The sequence below is a fragment of the Artemia franciscana genome, chromosome 12 (genome assembly GCF_032884065.1).
Source record: "Artemia franciscana chromosome 12, ASM3288406v1, whole genome shotgun sequence".
NCBI classification, from domain to species: domain Eukaryota; kingdom Metazoa; phylum Arthropoda; class Branchiopoda; order Anostraca; family Artemiidae; genus Artemia; species Artemia franciscana.
The window spans coordinates 39,745,755-39,761,248 of NC_088874.1; the positions used below are offsets into that span (position 1 = coordinate 39,745,755).

Genomic DNA, 15,494 nt, shown 5'->3' on the forward strand with positions numbered 1-15,494 from the left:
GACCGTCCTTTTAAAATGAAGGCATTCTAGGTTTATAATCACAATAATCTCTTGATTATCTGCATACCGTGGCTAAAGAATTTCCGCAGATAGTCCAAAATAGAATGAATCAAACTTAAAAATCAACATATAATGCTTATAACATGTTTAATTTCTAATATAGAATTCTCATTAACATTTTATTTTATTTTATTTTTTTTTTTAATTGAGCTTTTTGGATATCGTATCACAATTAGTTCTCATAGTATATGCTATCCTGGGATCTTCCTCACCTGCTAATGTGGTTATACAAACATTAGGCCCAAATGGCTATTAGAGCGTGTTGTAGTACTGCAATTGACAAACTGTTACCTTGAAACGAAAGTTTCGATGTTGTCTCAATGGTTGTTTTCTGTAATAACATCCAGTCTCAGAAATGAAGTCTATTGCGTGTCCAGATGGGCAAAATTCGCACTGTCAAATCAATAAATGAAAAAAAAAGCAAATATAATATGGCTAGTCAGGAAAAAATATCAAAATGCCAAAGGACTTGTAAAAAAGAAAAAGAAAAAAAAGTTTAATTCTCAAGCTCTAGCACCACCTAAGACGAAATTCAACGATTCAAGTTAAGTTTAAATATGGTTTCAATAACTGTCTTTTATAAGTATGTCCACCTTGTGAAGATCCACCTACCGGTTCATTTATCTCCTTATTCAACTGTCTGCCAATGGCCAATATATGAAGACACGTAGGAACGAAAACTGCACCCTTTGCTAATAGGAGGAAACGCCTGGGAAGATTGCTCCATAGGTTAGGTTCGGGTTTAATTAAAAAAAGGAAATAACTAAACTGAAAGTGCATTGCTCTGTGACAAAACTCGCGTTGAGACCCATAAACATAAAAGATTCTTCACTAACACGCAGTACGGCTCCCACTTCACTCTTCGACACAACCACACGCCTCCTCATTATATAATTTTTTTAATCTTAACCATAGGGTTCCTCCCTCCCTCCCTGGACGTACAACCACCTCACCTGAATATACTAAAAAATCTAAACTTCATCTAATTTAATTTACCTTTCTTTTTTTATCTTTCACTTATTGACCTTTAACTAAATATTTATTTAAATTATTACTAAATATTTATTAAATTATTTGAAAGACCCGAGGGAGCTCCTACATAACCAGCTTGTTTCGCTGCTGAACGTCCGTCTCAAATCAAAAAGAAATAAATACACCTAGAGATGTTTTTGGCTTTCACCATGTTGATGGTTTTATAATTTAAACCGTACTACGGTAACAATTAAACTGCTTACTTTAGGGTAGGATTAGAAAAAGAAAAGAAATTTTCAATAAGTTCAGCCATAAATTGTTAACGAGTTGAGCCATACCAAGCGCGAATTTAGATACTCCCTCGATTCCGTTTATTAATGAAACGCCATGACAAGAAAAGTAGCCCTCTCTATCCCCACGGAGGAAGCTTTCCCGGGGTCATCAAACAAAAACAGGTATCTACTATTAAGTCTGAACTCCATTTGGTGTTTTCAGGAAATTAATTTAAAAATTTTTTTCCACAAAACAAGTTTTTTAAAGAAAAGTAAAGAGCTCCATTAAGCCAAGAATGAGTAAAATAAATTCAAATAATCTTCCAAGCGTAAAACTACCACAAATCATTATCAATAAATAAATGAAACTCAAAACTAACAGAATTGCAATAAATAGCCGAGTCAAACTCAAAACGAGCAAAAATTAACATTAGTACGGCTTATAACCCCCATGCCCTCTCGAGACCAGAATATTATTTGCGCTTTACTGAAAGAAAAAAAAACGTATGACTGTGGATTGTCAGTTTGATTGACATACTGATTTTTATTCCTTAGAGTTTTGATAGTTTTCTATTCGCGAAAGTAAAAAATTGAAAACATCTTAAACGTGTTTTGTTTTCAGTGCTCCTATCAGGTTTTTACTTTATGATCGGCGAGAATCTATACATACATATACTCATATAAATATTGCAGTATCGAAATAATTAATTATTATTACCACTGATTGTATCCTCAAGACAATTTAAAGACGCTTCGAAACATTAAAATATGGAATAGAACAAAATTGCATATTTTTGATATGGTACAAGGATTATTCCTGTCTAACATCTCACTATGAACTGTCCCCTTAAAGTGATTGCCCGGAATTTCAACAATTTTTTTATGCTTGACAGATTTTATTGCTAAGAAATTTTATTTTTTTTTTTTTTTTTTTTTTTTTTTTTTTTTTTTTTTTTTTTTTTTTTTTTTTTTTTTTTTTTTTTTTTTTTTACAGATTTCAATATTTAGCCAAAAGTCAGTGTAACAGTCAAATTTTTAGTCAAAACTACTCAAATGAAACTGCAACATACCCAAATGGGGGGGGGGGGGTAGCGACCGAAATATTAAATTCTTTGTCTCAAGTCTAGTTGACTTCTTTTCAGAGGTATCAGCATGTAAGATGTTATGTTTTGTCACCATTAGTTCTGTTCCTAGGTTAATATGGTAATTGGGTAAAATATGGTTGAAGAATTATTACTCACTAAGATCTCCCTTTAAATTTGGACCTTAAAGTGTTTTGGCTTTCTTTTTTTTAATCCTTGAAAGATTTATAGGATAATAAATTTGACAAACACTACACCAAAGCAAACTGTAACATCAAGGCCGTATCCAGGATTTGCACAGGGGAGGGATTTTTTGATTATAAACGTACCAAAACTGTGTTTGTATGCCTTTTGATTACTTTTTATCGAGTTGGACAAGCATTTCGGGGGGGGGGGGTTGAAACCTCCTGAGAGAGAACTTAATTTTTCTCTTTTATATTCCATGAATAACGCCATTTTTGGTAACAGGGAGCAGATCATGATTCGATCCTCCCACACAGGAAGTCCCACCCACAAACTGTTTATATTTTTTTCCTAAAGGGCATCAACGACGAATTTCAAATTTTTCTCCAACTAGTTTATGTTGGCATGTATAAGCTTAACACAACTAATCAATTAAAAATTTACCGTGCAACAACATTAGCTACCCTATTTATTTACGTAATAATTCTGTAAAACATTTCCATTTAGAAACGAAGATGGTTTTAGACATATTTGACTGATTATTTACTTGTGTAGTCAGTTTTGCGAAGTTCGACCATTGATAAGCTTTATTATTATTTTTTTTAACAGGAGGCCCATTTTGGTGGGGTTATTTTAACATATTGACACACGGAATAGTATAGCCATGAATCTTTTTTGATAAGCATTAAAATATTTGTGGTTATTGGCACCCATACCTACCCTATGGCACCTACCTATACCTTAACCTATGGCAGGCTACCCTTAACTGGAGGTTTGCGATAACACCTCTCGTATGTTCTTCCTCCTAGTCCCTTTAATAAGCTACGCAATTAAGGTACAAACGCTAATATATCAAATTAGGTTATTAGAGATGTTGTTCGGTTAGCACAGCGTTCGACTTCAAAATAGAGTGTCTTGCGCTCGATTCCTGCTTGAGTTTTTTTCAGTCATGGTTTCTCTCCTTTTTACGATCATATCCAGACAGTTTTACTGTTTTTGTACGTGTGGTGAACTCGTTTTTCAAAGCATGTCCCTGAGATGTATTCGCTCCAGCATTTTGATTCAAAAGGGAATAGAGGTCATCCAGTTCATACCTTACAGCTTTCTGATCAGATCACAAAATCCATACCCCAAAGAATGGTGTACTTTTTAAAATCCTGTGGGGATGGGTCAAAGTTGGAGCCAAGTATCCCAAATCAAGTGAAAATGACAGAAAAAAACTAAAAATTTAGCCGTATAGTAATAAAAAAGGTACAGATTTACTAAAAAAAAACTAACCTGTTTGCAGTGGATGCTTGAATTATGCATAACTTCAATACCTTTTCCTAGGGGCTTTTGGGGTTCATGATATGTCCTAAAGCATAGTTGTTCGGCCTTCCAACTATGCTGAACAAAATGGCTGGAAACAAAATACGTTTGAAATGTTTTCACCTTTCTTACTTTCATAAATGAAAAATTCTCAAAACCTTGTAGAAGAAATGTCAGTATACGTCAATTTAACTGACAATCCACAGTCATTTGTTTGTTTGTATATTTTTTTTTTTTTTGTAAAGCGCAAATTGTGTTCTGGTATTGAGAAGGCATTGGAGTTATCAGCCCTACTCATGTTAATATTTGCTCGTTTTTAATTTAACTCGTCTATTTATTGTAATTTCTTTTTGTTTTGAGTTTTATTTATTTATTGATAGTACGTTTGTAGTAGTTTTACGCTTGGAAGATTTTTCTACAGATCTTTTGAAAAGAATTTTTCTACCAAAAAATGAATGACAGATAATATCATCAGCTTATCAAGAGCTATTGAATGCCGTTGAAAAAAAAACTTTCTGTCTTAGCTCAAAAGATAACTTTTTTGCCGTAGGCCAAGTTCCTAGCGTCATCGAGCGTTAGGTTCGAGTAAAACACGAAAAGGAAAATATAATCAGCCCATTCAACCGTGGATATCGCCCTCCCTTTTGACCTCAATAAAACAAAAAACTGTCTATATAAGAAAATGTTATCATTCCCAAGTGAAGAAAATAAAACAACTTTCAAAAAATACAAAAATCTACTTTCAAAAATAATACGTAATGCTAAAACAAAATTTTATTTTTATTCTTTTATAGAAGTAAGTAAGTCACCAAAGAAAACTTTGGGAGCTAATCAATTCATGCTTAAATCGATCACAAGAACTTCTACACCATCAGAAACAAAGGACGCTCATGGTCATATAATTGAAAGGGAGCTAGAATAGCTAATTACATGAATTCGCATTTCGCGTCAATTGGACAATCGGTAGCCAACAAGCTCTAACATGACCTGCCCCATGGTCAATGTGATTATCGTACATACCTCGTAAAGCCTTGTGTAAAATCTGTTTTTGACACCGGTAACAGAAGAAGAGCTTGCCAATATTGGTAAGCTTTTAAAGAATGGGAATTCCCCGGGGATTGATGAATCGTCTACGAACATTGTGAAAGCTATTTTACCGAATATTAATAAAGTAATGTGTTATTTGATAAATCTGTCATTTAAATCGGGAAATTTTTCGGATCAAACAGTTCGTGGTAACGAACTGTAGTAAGGAGCAACCCGGCTCAATAGTAAACGAAACTCTAAAAAACGGAATTTTGATGCTAAAAGATACATCAAAAGAATCGAATTTTCTAAATATATAAGTTTCAATTAATTTAGTCTTTGTCATCAAAAGTTACGAGCCTGAGAAAAGTCATAGAATCTTAACGAAAATCATACCATCGCATTCGCCGTATCAGAGAACCGTATAGCAAAAATTTCAAGCTCCTATCTAAAAAAATGTGGAATTTCGTATTTTTTGCCAGAAATCACAGGTGTGTGTTTATTTGTTTTTGTTTTTTGTTTTTTTTTCCCAGGGGTCATCGTATCGACCAAGTGGTCCTAGAGTGTCGCAAGAGGGCTCATTCTTACGGAAATGAAAAGTTCTAGTTCCCTTTTTAAGTGATCAAAAAAAATTGGAGGGCACCTAGGCCCCCTCCCACGCTCATTTTTTTCCAAAAGTCAACGGATTAAAATTTGAGATAGCCATTTTGTTCCGCATAGTCGAAAACCATAATAACTATGTCTTGCGATGGTGTGACGAAAATCACACCATCGCATTCGGCGTATCAGAGAACCCTATAGCAAAAATTTCAAGCTCCTATCTAAAAAAATGTGAAATTTTGTATTTTTTGCCAAAAATCACGGGTGCGTGTTTATTTGTTTTCTTTTTTTTTCCCAGGGGTCATCATATCGACCAAGTGGTCCTAGAGTGTCGCAAGAGGGCTCATTCTTACGGAAATGAAAAGTTTCTAGTGCCCTTTTTAAGTGATAAAAAAATTGGAGGGCACCTAGGCCCCCTCCCACGCTCATTTTTTTCCAAAAGTCAACGGATTAAAATTTTGAGATAGCCATTTTGCTCCGCATAGTCGAAAACCATAATAACTATGTCTTTGGGAATGACTTACTCCCCCACAATCCCTGGAGGAGGGGCTGCAAGTTACAAACTTTGACCAGTGTTTACATATAGTAATGGTTATTGGGAAGTGTACAGACGTTTTCAGGGGGATTATTTTGGTTTGGGGGGTGGGGTTGATGGGAGGGGGCTATGTCTCTATATTAATTCAAACAAGAAGAAGAAGATGTTTTGATAAATTACTTCTCTGGGGTACGACATTATATTTGAGTTACTGTGTAGCTTCAGTCCTTCAAATGCATTCAATGTTCCGTGAAATATCGTCATATGCCATGTTTCAGATTATTCCTTATGTTATGAATTACAAATAACCTGCACGTAGTGGTTAAATCAATCAATCAACAACAACATAATCACATCATCAATAACAACAAAATAAAGACATCAAAAAGAAAAGGAGAAACACAAACAAACAACTATAATGTATATATATAAACACCTAGTTGGTGGGGGCGCTTCGCGCCCCCCTCAAGCCCCCCGCGCGCGTAAGTCGTTACGCGCCATTGTAGTTGTGTCCCTGTGTCCCACCTGTGAATATAGATAGATATATATATTTTTTTAACTACGTAGAACTTGCATTTATATTCCCTGTGTCCCGGTCGTCATTTGTGTTCCGGTGTCCCGGTCTGTAATTTCTCTTTGAGTGTCCTGGTCGTCATTTATATTCCCTGTGTCCCGGCGCTTTGTTGATGGTGATTGCTAATCGAACATTCCTTGTGTCCCGGTCGCTTTCTCTTTGAGTGTCCCGGTCGTCATTTATATTCCCTATGTCCCAGTGTCCCGGTCGTCATTTGTGTCCCGATGTCCCGGTCTGTAATTTCGTCAGTCGACAAATATGACGTCACTCGACACACACACATGACGTCACTCGACAAACAGACAACCTATTTATATATATATATATATATATATATATATACTAGCTGTTGGGGTGGCGCTTCGCGCCACCCCAATACCTAGTTGGTGGGGCGCTTCGCGCCCCCCCAAGCCCCCCCGCGCGCGTAAGTCGTTACGCGCCATATTAGTTACGCGCCATTGTAGTTGTGTCCCTGTGTCCCACCTGTGAATATAGATAGATTTATATATGTGTTTCAAACTACGTAAAAATTGCGAATATACAACATTCTTGGCTTTCCCATTGTCTGTGCATATACAAAGCCGTATGTACTAATAATGACGTCATATGCAAACGCTCTTTTTACAAACAAACAAACATGCATACACACAACTCGTTTTTATATAGATAGACAGATACAATACAAATTAACTGCGTAAAACTTGCGAATATACAGCATTCTTCGCTGTCCAATTGTCGCTGCATATAAATAGATTGTCAGGTTTACCGACCCTCGAACATGCAACGTACAATTGTCCATGGGAAAAACAATCAGTATTAAGATCTATACCACATTTTTCTAATGATTGACCTTGAGCTTTGTTAATGGTGATTGCAAATGCTAATCGAATTGGGAATTGCAATCTTTTAAATTGAAAAGGCAGATCCGTTGGAATCATGGGAATGCGAGGAATAAGAACAGCCTCACCCTCAAAAGGCCCTGTCAAGATTGTGGCCTCTATTAGGTTTTCCATTGTTTTTTTTTTACGGCAAGTCGCGTGCCATTGCAAAGCTTTGGTGGGTTGATATTTCTTAAAAGTATTATTGGTACGCCTATTTTTAGTTGTAGCACGTGTGGTGGAAACCCTGAAGGATCTATGGAATTTAAAAATTCAGATGGATAATTAACCGCTTCATTTGGTTCCAAAACTGTGTCGACTGACTTGTAAAGGACTGCCTGGTCTCGAATCTTGGTCAAAACAATATTGTTGATTTCGTGGACGTCTATATTTTTGGGTGCGAGAATCGCTCTTTCACTTAGCCATTTATTATTTTTATAATTTTTTAGAATATTCGGAAATACTTTTTCAATCAATTCATTTTTGGACGTCACTAAATTACAGAAATCAGCAGGTAGTTGTATACGTCCTGAAATTGAGTCTACTGGGAGCTTTCCGTTTCCAATTGCCAGCAATTGATCTGAAAATGTTTGACCAGAGTCATCGTTTTGCAATCGGACACGCATATTTGTAGTTAATTTTAATATTTTTACGTGTGCCCATAAATTAGAATTTTTCAGGCAAGCATTCATTTTGTCTGCAGGAATTAAACTACGTAAAAATTGCGAATATACAACATTCTTGGCTTTCCCATTGTCTGTGCATATACAAAGCCGTATGTACTAATAATGACGTCATATGCAAACGCTCTTTTTACAAACAAACAAACATGCATACACACAACTCGTTTTTATATAGATAGATAGATACAATACAAATTAACTGCGTAAAACTTGCGAAAATACAACATTCTTCGCTGTCCAATTGTCGCTTGCTGTTTTACCGCCATCTTCAGTAGATCTTCTTCTATATTGTGGGTAACCATCATTGCCAGTAATTGTGTTTGATACTAAAAGTCGAGGATATTGCTTTGTGCACCTTCCTTTGGCCATGCATGGTGAATTTTCGTTGAGTGCACCGCAAGGTCCATGTATCATATTTTTTACAATAATATCATGTAACCCTTTATCGACATTTTTATCAGGTATTTCAGCGGAAATCACATCATCAATTTCGTTCGAAGTAATTTTTTTATGTAGCCAGATTAGTATATGTGCGTGTGGCAAACCTCGTTTTTGCCATTCCACTGAGTACATCCAGTATCGCACTGACCCAAACACTTCAAGTTTTACTATGTAGTTTATCAGTGATTTCAACTTTTGCCGGAAGACACGGGCCGTAATGTCATGCCTATGAACCGCCGATTGTCCTTGAAGTAAAAGCTGCAGTATCTCGTCCCAAGATTGATTACATGTAAATGTAATAAATAAATCTGGACGACCATAGAGACGAACATACGCAATAGCATCTTGAGCATATTCATGCATATGACAGGGACTGCCAGCATATGACGAAGGTAAAATTGTTAAACTTCCAACGTTTGTGGTATTACCGTCATTTATAATTGCATCTCGCAAATGAATGTATTGTTCAGAGCGGAGCTTGGTCTGATTCTGGCGGATATATAGCAAACGTTCTGATTCAATTTTAGCATACATATCAACGACAAATTGGTGAAACAATTCACGGCATTTTAAAATATAATTTTCTTCATCCTGCCGAATCATTAGTCTATAGGAATAATAATGCATTGCACTGCATTTCTTATTCATTTCTTTGTTAGTGGCTGGATTCATCAATTTAATATTAAAGTGATAGCCGTCGGCTCCATCCCAAAAAATGATAGGATATTGTAGGGCATCGTAGCATCGATGAGTTTCAGCAATTCTTAACAACTGAGCGTTTCGCTTATGAAGATAATATCTCGAGGTAAAAACTGATCACCGACCATAGGGATTGCCACTTCGTCGATAGTTGGAGCATTGTATCTACGCACATGTTGGCCAGGAGGCGTTTTGTCAGCGGAGGCGTTTTTGTCGGGCTGTTTTGAACAGACGCACTAAATTATTATTTTCGTGGAAAAGATGTTGCAATTGGGAAACGATTGTCCTTTCAACGTTGGGAGAAATTTCGCAACGTGCATTCAATTAAGAATTTCTATCACTGATGAAGAACAATTGTAAAAATTTATGATTCTCGCCTGAGAATGGTAGAAGGGACCCTGCTCTATGATAAATTTGCCCTTTTACTTTGAAAGTAGACTTATATTGATTTGGATTTTCGATTTGGGCTCCAAACGACGTCATTTGGAAACATGAGTTGTATTTTCTGATTTTTGACAAAAAACGCTTAGATTCTGACGTAGTTGCAGTAAGGAAAGTCTTCAATGGCTCTGGTGGTGCAGCCAATAGAGGAAGTTTAACTTTTCCTGAGGCGCAACACATTCCCATTGTTTCACCATTGAATTTCAAGGCCTTGTAATAGGGACAAATTTTAGACATTGTCCCGATTTGAACACATCTACTCAAGCTATAATCATTGACTGGGCTGTACCTGAATGCCAGGCGATAACTTTCAGGTTGCTCTGATTCCTCGGCACGCTTTCTTTTCTTACTTTCTCTATCAGCAGCAAGCCTGATTTCTTGCTGTTCTTGTGATTCCTCGGCACGCCTTCTTTTTTCACTTTCTCTTTTAGCAGCAAGTCTGCTTTCGCGTTGCTCTGGTAGTTCCTCGGCACGCTTTCTGTTCTTTCTTTCTCTATCAGCCTCAAGCCTGTTTCCTTGCTGTTCTTTTGATTCCTCGGGACGCTTTCTGTTCTTTCTTTCTCTATCAGCCTCAAGCCTGTTTCCTTGCTGTTATTTTGATTCCTCGGCACGCTTTCTTTTCTGACTTTCTCTATCAGCAGCAAGTTTTTTGGCATAGACTCTTTGAGCATCTTCATCGGCTTTTGCCATTGTAAGTTCATCAGTCATTTTAAACTTAAACATTAATAGATTTCTACGTGAACATATATGTCTTAAATATCTTTAATGACGTCACCGTCATAGCAAAAATGACGACAACTAACTTCATGATTAAATATCTTTAATGACGTCACCGTCATAGCAAAAATGACGACAACTAACTTAATGACGTCAGTCGACACAGAAACATGACGTCACCTGACAGACAGAAACAGAGAGAGACAACTTATTTTTATATATATAGATAGATATATATATATTTATATATATATATATATATATATATATATATATATATATATATATATATATATATATATATATATATATATATATATCTATATATATAAAAATAAGTTGTTTGTCTGTCTGTCGACTGACGTCATGTTTGTGTGTCGACTGACGTCATGTTAGTCGACTGACGTCATTATAAGGATTGAGCTGTATGTCGTCATGAAGTTGTTTGTCGTCTGACGTCATGTTTGTCGACTAACGAAACTACAGACCGGGACACCGGGACACAAATGACGTGTTATGTCTGTTATAACGTAATAGAGGCAACATTCTTGACAGGGCCTTTTGAGGGTGAGGCTTTTCTTATTCCACGCATTCTCATGATTCCAATGGATCTGCCTTTTCAACCTAAAAGATTGCAATTCCCAATTTGATTAGCATATTTAGTTTTCAGTCCAGAACCACTAAAGCTATTATGTAAATATCAAAAATATTTATATATAAAAATAAGTTGTTTGTCTGTCTGTCGACTGACGTCATGTTTGTCGACTGACGTCATTATAAGGATTGAGCTGTATGTCGTCATGAAGTTGTTTGTCGTCTGACGTCATGTTTGTCGACTAACGAAACTACAGACCGGGACACAAATGACGTGTTATGTCTGTTATAACGTAATAGAGGCAACAATCTTGACAGGGCCTTTTGAGGGTGAGGCTTTTCTTATTCCACGCATTCTCATGATTCCAATGGATCTGCCTTTTCAACCTAAGATTGCAATTCCCAATTTGATTAGCATATTTAGTTTTCAGTCCAGAACCACTAAAGCTATTATGTAAATATCAAAAATATTTATGTTGTCTGAGCAATAATTTTTAGTTTTTATTTCAAAATAGAAAATTACCTGACAATTTTAGAATTATATCTATCTATATATATAAAAATAAGTTGTCTGTCTGTGGATCAGGTGACGTCATGTTTCTGTGTCGACTGGCGTCATGAAGTTAGTTGTCGTCATTTTTGCTATGACGGTGACGTCATTAAAGATATTTAAGACATATATGTTCACGTAGAAATCTATTAATGTTTAAGTTTAAAATGACTGATGAACTTACAATGGCAAAAGCCGATGAAGATGCTCAAAGAGTCTATGCCAAAAAACTTGCTGCTGATAGAGAAAGTCAGAAAAGAAAGCGTGCCGAGGAATCAAAAGAACAGCAAGGAAACAGGCTTGAGGCTAAAGAACGCAAAACCGCGCAGTTAGATGAAGATCCACCTGGACAGCGAGAGTCAAAACATATCAAAACTGAAAATGATAGCGATGATGATTGGGTTTGGGATCTTGACTTGGATAAGGTCATCAATGCCTACTAGATTTTAGTTAAAAAAACAAAGGTTCGGCGATATGTATTTCATAGTGAAGCTGAAAAATAAAGAAGAAAAAGAAAACTGAAAAAAGAAAAAATGTAAAAAACTAAAAAATACTAAAAAGAAAAAAATACTCAAAGAGAAATTACAGACCGGGGCACAAATGACGACCGGGACAGAGGGAATATAAATAACGACCGGGACACTCAAGGAGAAATTACAGACTGGGATACCGGGACACAAATGACGACCGGGACACAGGCAATATAAATGACGACCAGGACACAGGTATTTAAGAATATCGTTCAAAGACAAATTTTTAATTGTAAGAAGACCGTTGAAAGAGAAATTTCTAATTGTAAAATGACTGAAGAACCTACAATGGCAACACCCGAGGAAGCTGCTCAAAACGAATGTATTCACGCCGGAGTAGCTGAGTTGGTAAAGCGTTATGTTTCAGGTTCTAGGTCCGAGAGGCTCCAGGTTTGAACCTTTGCTTTAGCATTAATACAAAAGAAGAAAAAAACTAAAAAAGGTAAAAACTAAAAAGAAAATATATATATATATATATATATATATATATATATATATATATATATATATATATATATATATATATATATATATATATATATATATATATATATATATATATATCATCTTTTCCACAAAAATAATAATTTAGTGCTTCTGCTTAAAAACAGCAAAGCTCAAGGGTAATCAATAGAATCATGAGGTATAGATCTGAACACGGATTGTTTTCCCATGGACCATTATGCGTTGCATGTTCAAGAGTCGGTAAACCTGACAATCTATTTATATGCACAGACGATGGGACAGCAAAGAATGTTGTATATTCGCAAGTTTTACGTAGTTAAAAACATATATATATATATATATATATATATATATATATATATATATATATATATATATATATATATATATATATATATATATATATATATATATATATATATATTCACAGGTGGGACATAGGGACACAACTACAATGGCGCGTAACTAATATGGCGCGTAATGACTTACGCGCGCGGGGGGCTTGGGGGGGGGCGCGAAGCGCCCCCACCAACTAGGTGTTGGGGTGGCGCGAAGCGCCACCCCAACTGCTAGTATATATATATATATATATATATATATATATATATATATATATATATATATATATATATATATATATATATATATATATATATATATATATATATATATATATATATATATATATATATATATATATATATATACAAACGACAGGGGAAAATACTCCGAAGCCAAATTAATTGACTGTGCTTCTAACATGAAAACATATTATATATACCCTTTGGGTGTCTTTTTTGACAAAATGATCCAACTCGCTTCAAGACCGTCAATCATGATAGTACTTGACGGCTTGTTGCGTCATCTGCATTTTTACAAAAAAATAAAATATCTAACATAAATATTTGCTTTTGTATTTACATCATTGAAAAATAAAAGTAGAAATTACAATAAAACAAAATTTTGGATTACTGAGTTTCCAGGATTTTTCGAACGTGATTTTATTTTATTTTTCGTCGATATTTTGAAAAACAAAAGAATAATGTTCAAAACAGATATAGTTTTAACTAAACCCAAAATGACGTAACAAGTTTTAGACTTTTACGGTCAGAGAAAGGGGAAAAGGGCAGTAGCCAAACTCCTGCATGCATAAATTTTTATCGCTTTAAATCTGACTTGAACATTCAGCTCAATTTCTATTCGCTTCAACTTTGATTTATTCTATTTTAATGCCTGTTATTTGTTTTTTCATTGTTTATTTCAAGTGTTGCTCGTTTTGGGTTTTGCTTATTCTTTAGTAGCAGTTCTGGTCGTCGTTTCGAGTTTTAATTATTATAGAAATTTATGTCAACTAGTCTTCCGTTTCATATGGCTCTTTACTTTTCTTTGAAACATTTTTTTGAATTCTCTTCAATTAATTTGTAAAAAAAGAAGAAAAACTAACTTGGCTTGCAAAAACTTATCCTTATTATATTCTGGAAGCTTCGTGGCTTCATTTGCAGAATGTAGGCCTACAAGATATTCTCTTATGGGAGGTAACAGTTGAAGTCTATATGACAATAAAGTAAGATTATCCGAGAGATGGCCCAAGATTCTCACTTTTCTTCTAAGGGCCATGATGAGCTCAACCTAACGATCTTGTGCTACCTATAAATTAAAAGAACCAGATAGCAATGGTGATTAGTTCTTAAGCAAAGAGAAAATTATTCTTCAAAAAACTTATTTGTTAATTTAACTAAGAGTTCACTGACAGTGGAGGGTAACAGGGGTAACTTCTACCCTGAATAAAAATAATACACATAATTAGGTTATATAGCCCTCAATACAGTCTTCAAACATACTCTTATTGAGAAAAATTCAGGTTATACAATCTTCAACAGTCTTCAAGCATACCTTTATTGAGACAGAAATCAAGGTTGTATAGTCTTCAGTACAGCCTTCAAATATACCCTTACTGGAAAAAATTCAGATTATTTTCAGTGTTTTAATACACGCTTATTGATAAAAATTCCTGCAGTTTTTCCTCTCCTTTCCCACCTTAAATTCTTTTTATAACCTTGATATTTACTATCAATTATTTTTAATAAGATGGTAAAGTGGAGTCATAATTAAAAAAAATTAGCATAGTTTTCAAATTGCAAACAGGTATAATAGTTTACAAGACGTAATGACAGGTAAAAATAAGCAAATAAAAGTGAAATCCTCCAGGAAATGTAGGTGCCTTGCAATCTGTATTTTTTTTTTTTTTTTTGTAAAACTAAAATTAAGTTTTTAGAAATATCAATAAATTAAGCAATTCAAGTACCTGTTTGATGGGACTCCTCGCCAGACTCCTCATTGTCTGTATGTCACAATAGGGAAAAATACTTCCAAGGGTTTGAGTGTTTATTTTTATTTTTTTCTGCATACTGTCATTTCAAAACGGGCAGAATAAGCAAAGATAAACAATGTTTTATATGTTTCATTAATTGTTTCATATACGGTTAGTCAAACAAGGGACCTTCGACGTAATACCTTAAAATAGGTATTTTTTTTTTTAAAGACAACGCCGTCTTTTTTTGACGAAGAAATAAACGCACACATGGAGGTAAGTCCAGTGAACAAATAAACGTTGAAATGAGGAAATGATTTTGCCACCTTCATTAGAAATTCATTTTACATTTAGGCGATGCTGAAGAAGAAAATTTACTGCTCAAGACTTTGGATGAACCCTGTTATTGAACTCTCTCAGACAAATCAAACAGTTCGTGGTAACGAACTGTAGTAAGGAGCGACCCGGCTCAATAGTAACCAAAACTCTAAAAAATTGAATTTTGATATCAATAGCTACATCAAAAGAATCGAATTTTAATGCTGATTTTAAATATATAAGTTTCATCAAGTT

The 15,494-nt window shown here is 34.9% G+C and overlaps 1 long non-coding RNA gene across 1 annotated transcript; it reads right to left on the minus strand.

Moving 5' to 3' along the window:
- Positions 1 to 3,183: 3,183 nt before the first annotated feature.
- LOC136034116 (uncharacterized) lies at positions 3,184 to 15,049 on the minus strand. Its single transcript, XR_010619117.1, has 3 exons — positions 14,916 to 15,049; positions 14,055 to 14,257; positions 3,184 to 3,968 (listed from the first exon to the last, which is right to left on the minus strand). It is a non-coding gene; the product is annotated as an uncharacterized LOC136034116 (long non-coding RNA).
- Positions 15,050 to 15,494: the final 445 nt, after the last annotated feature.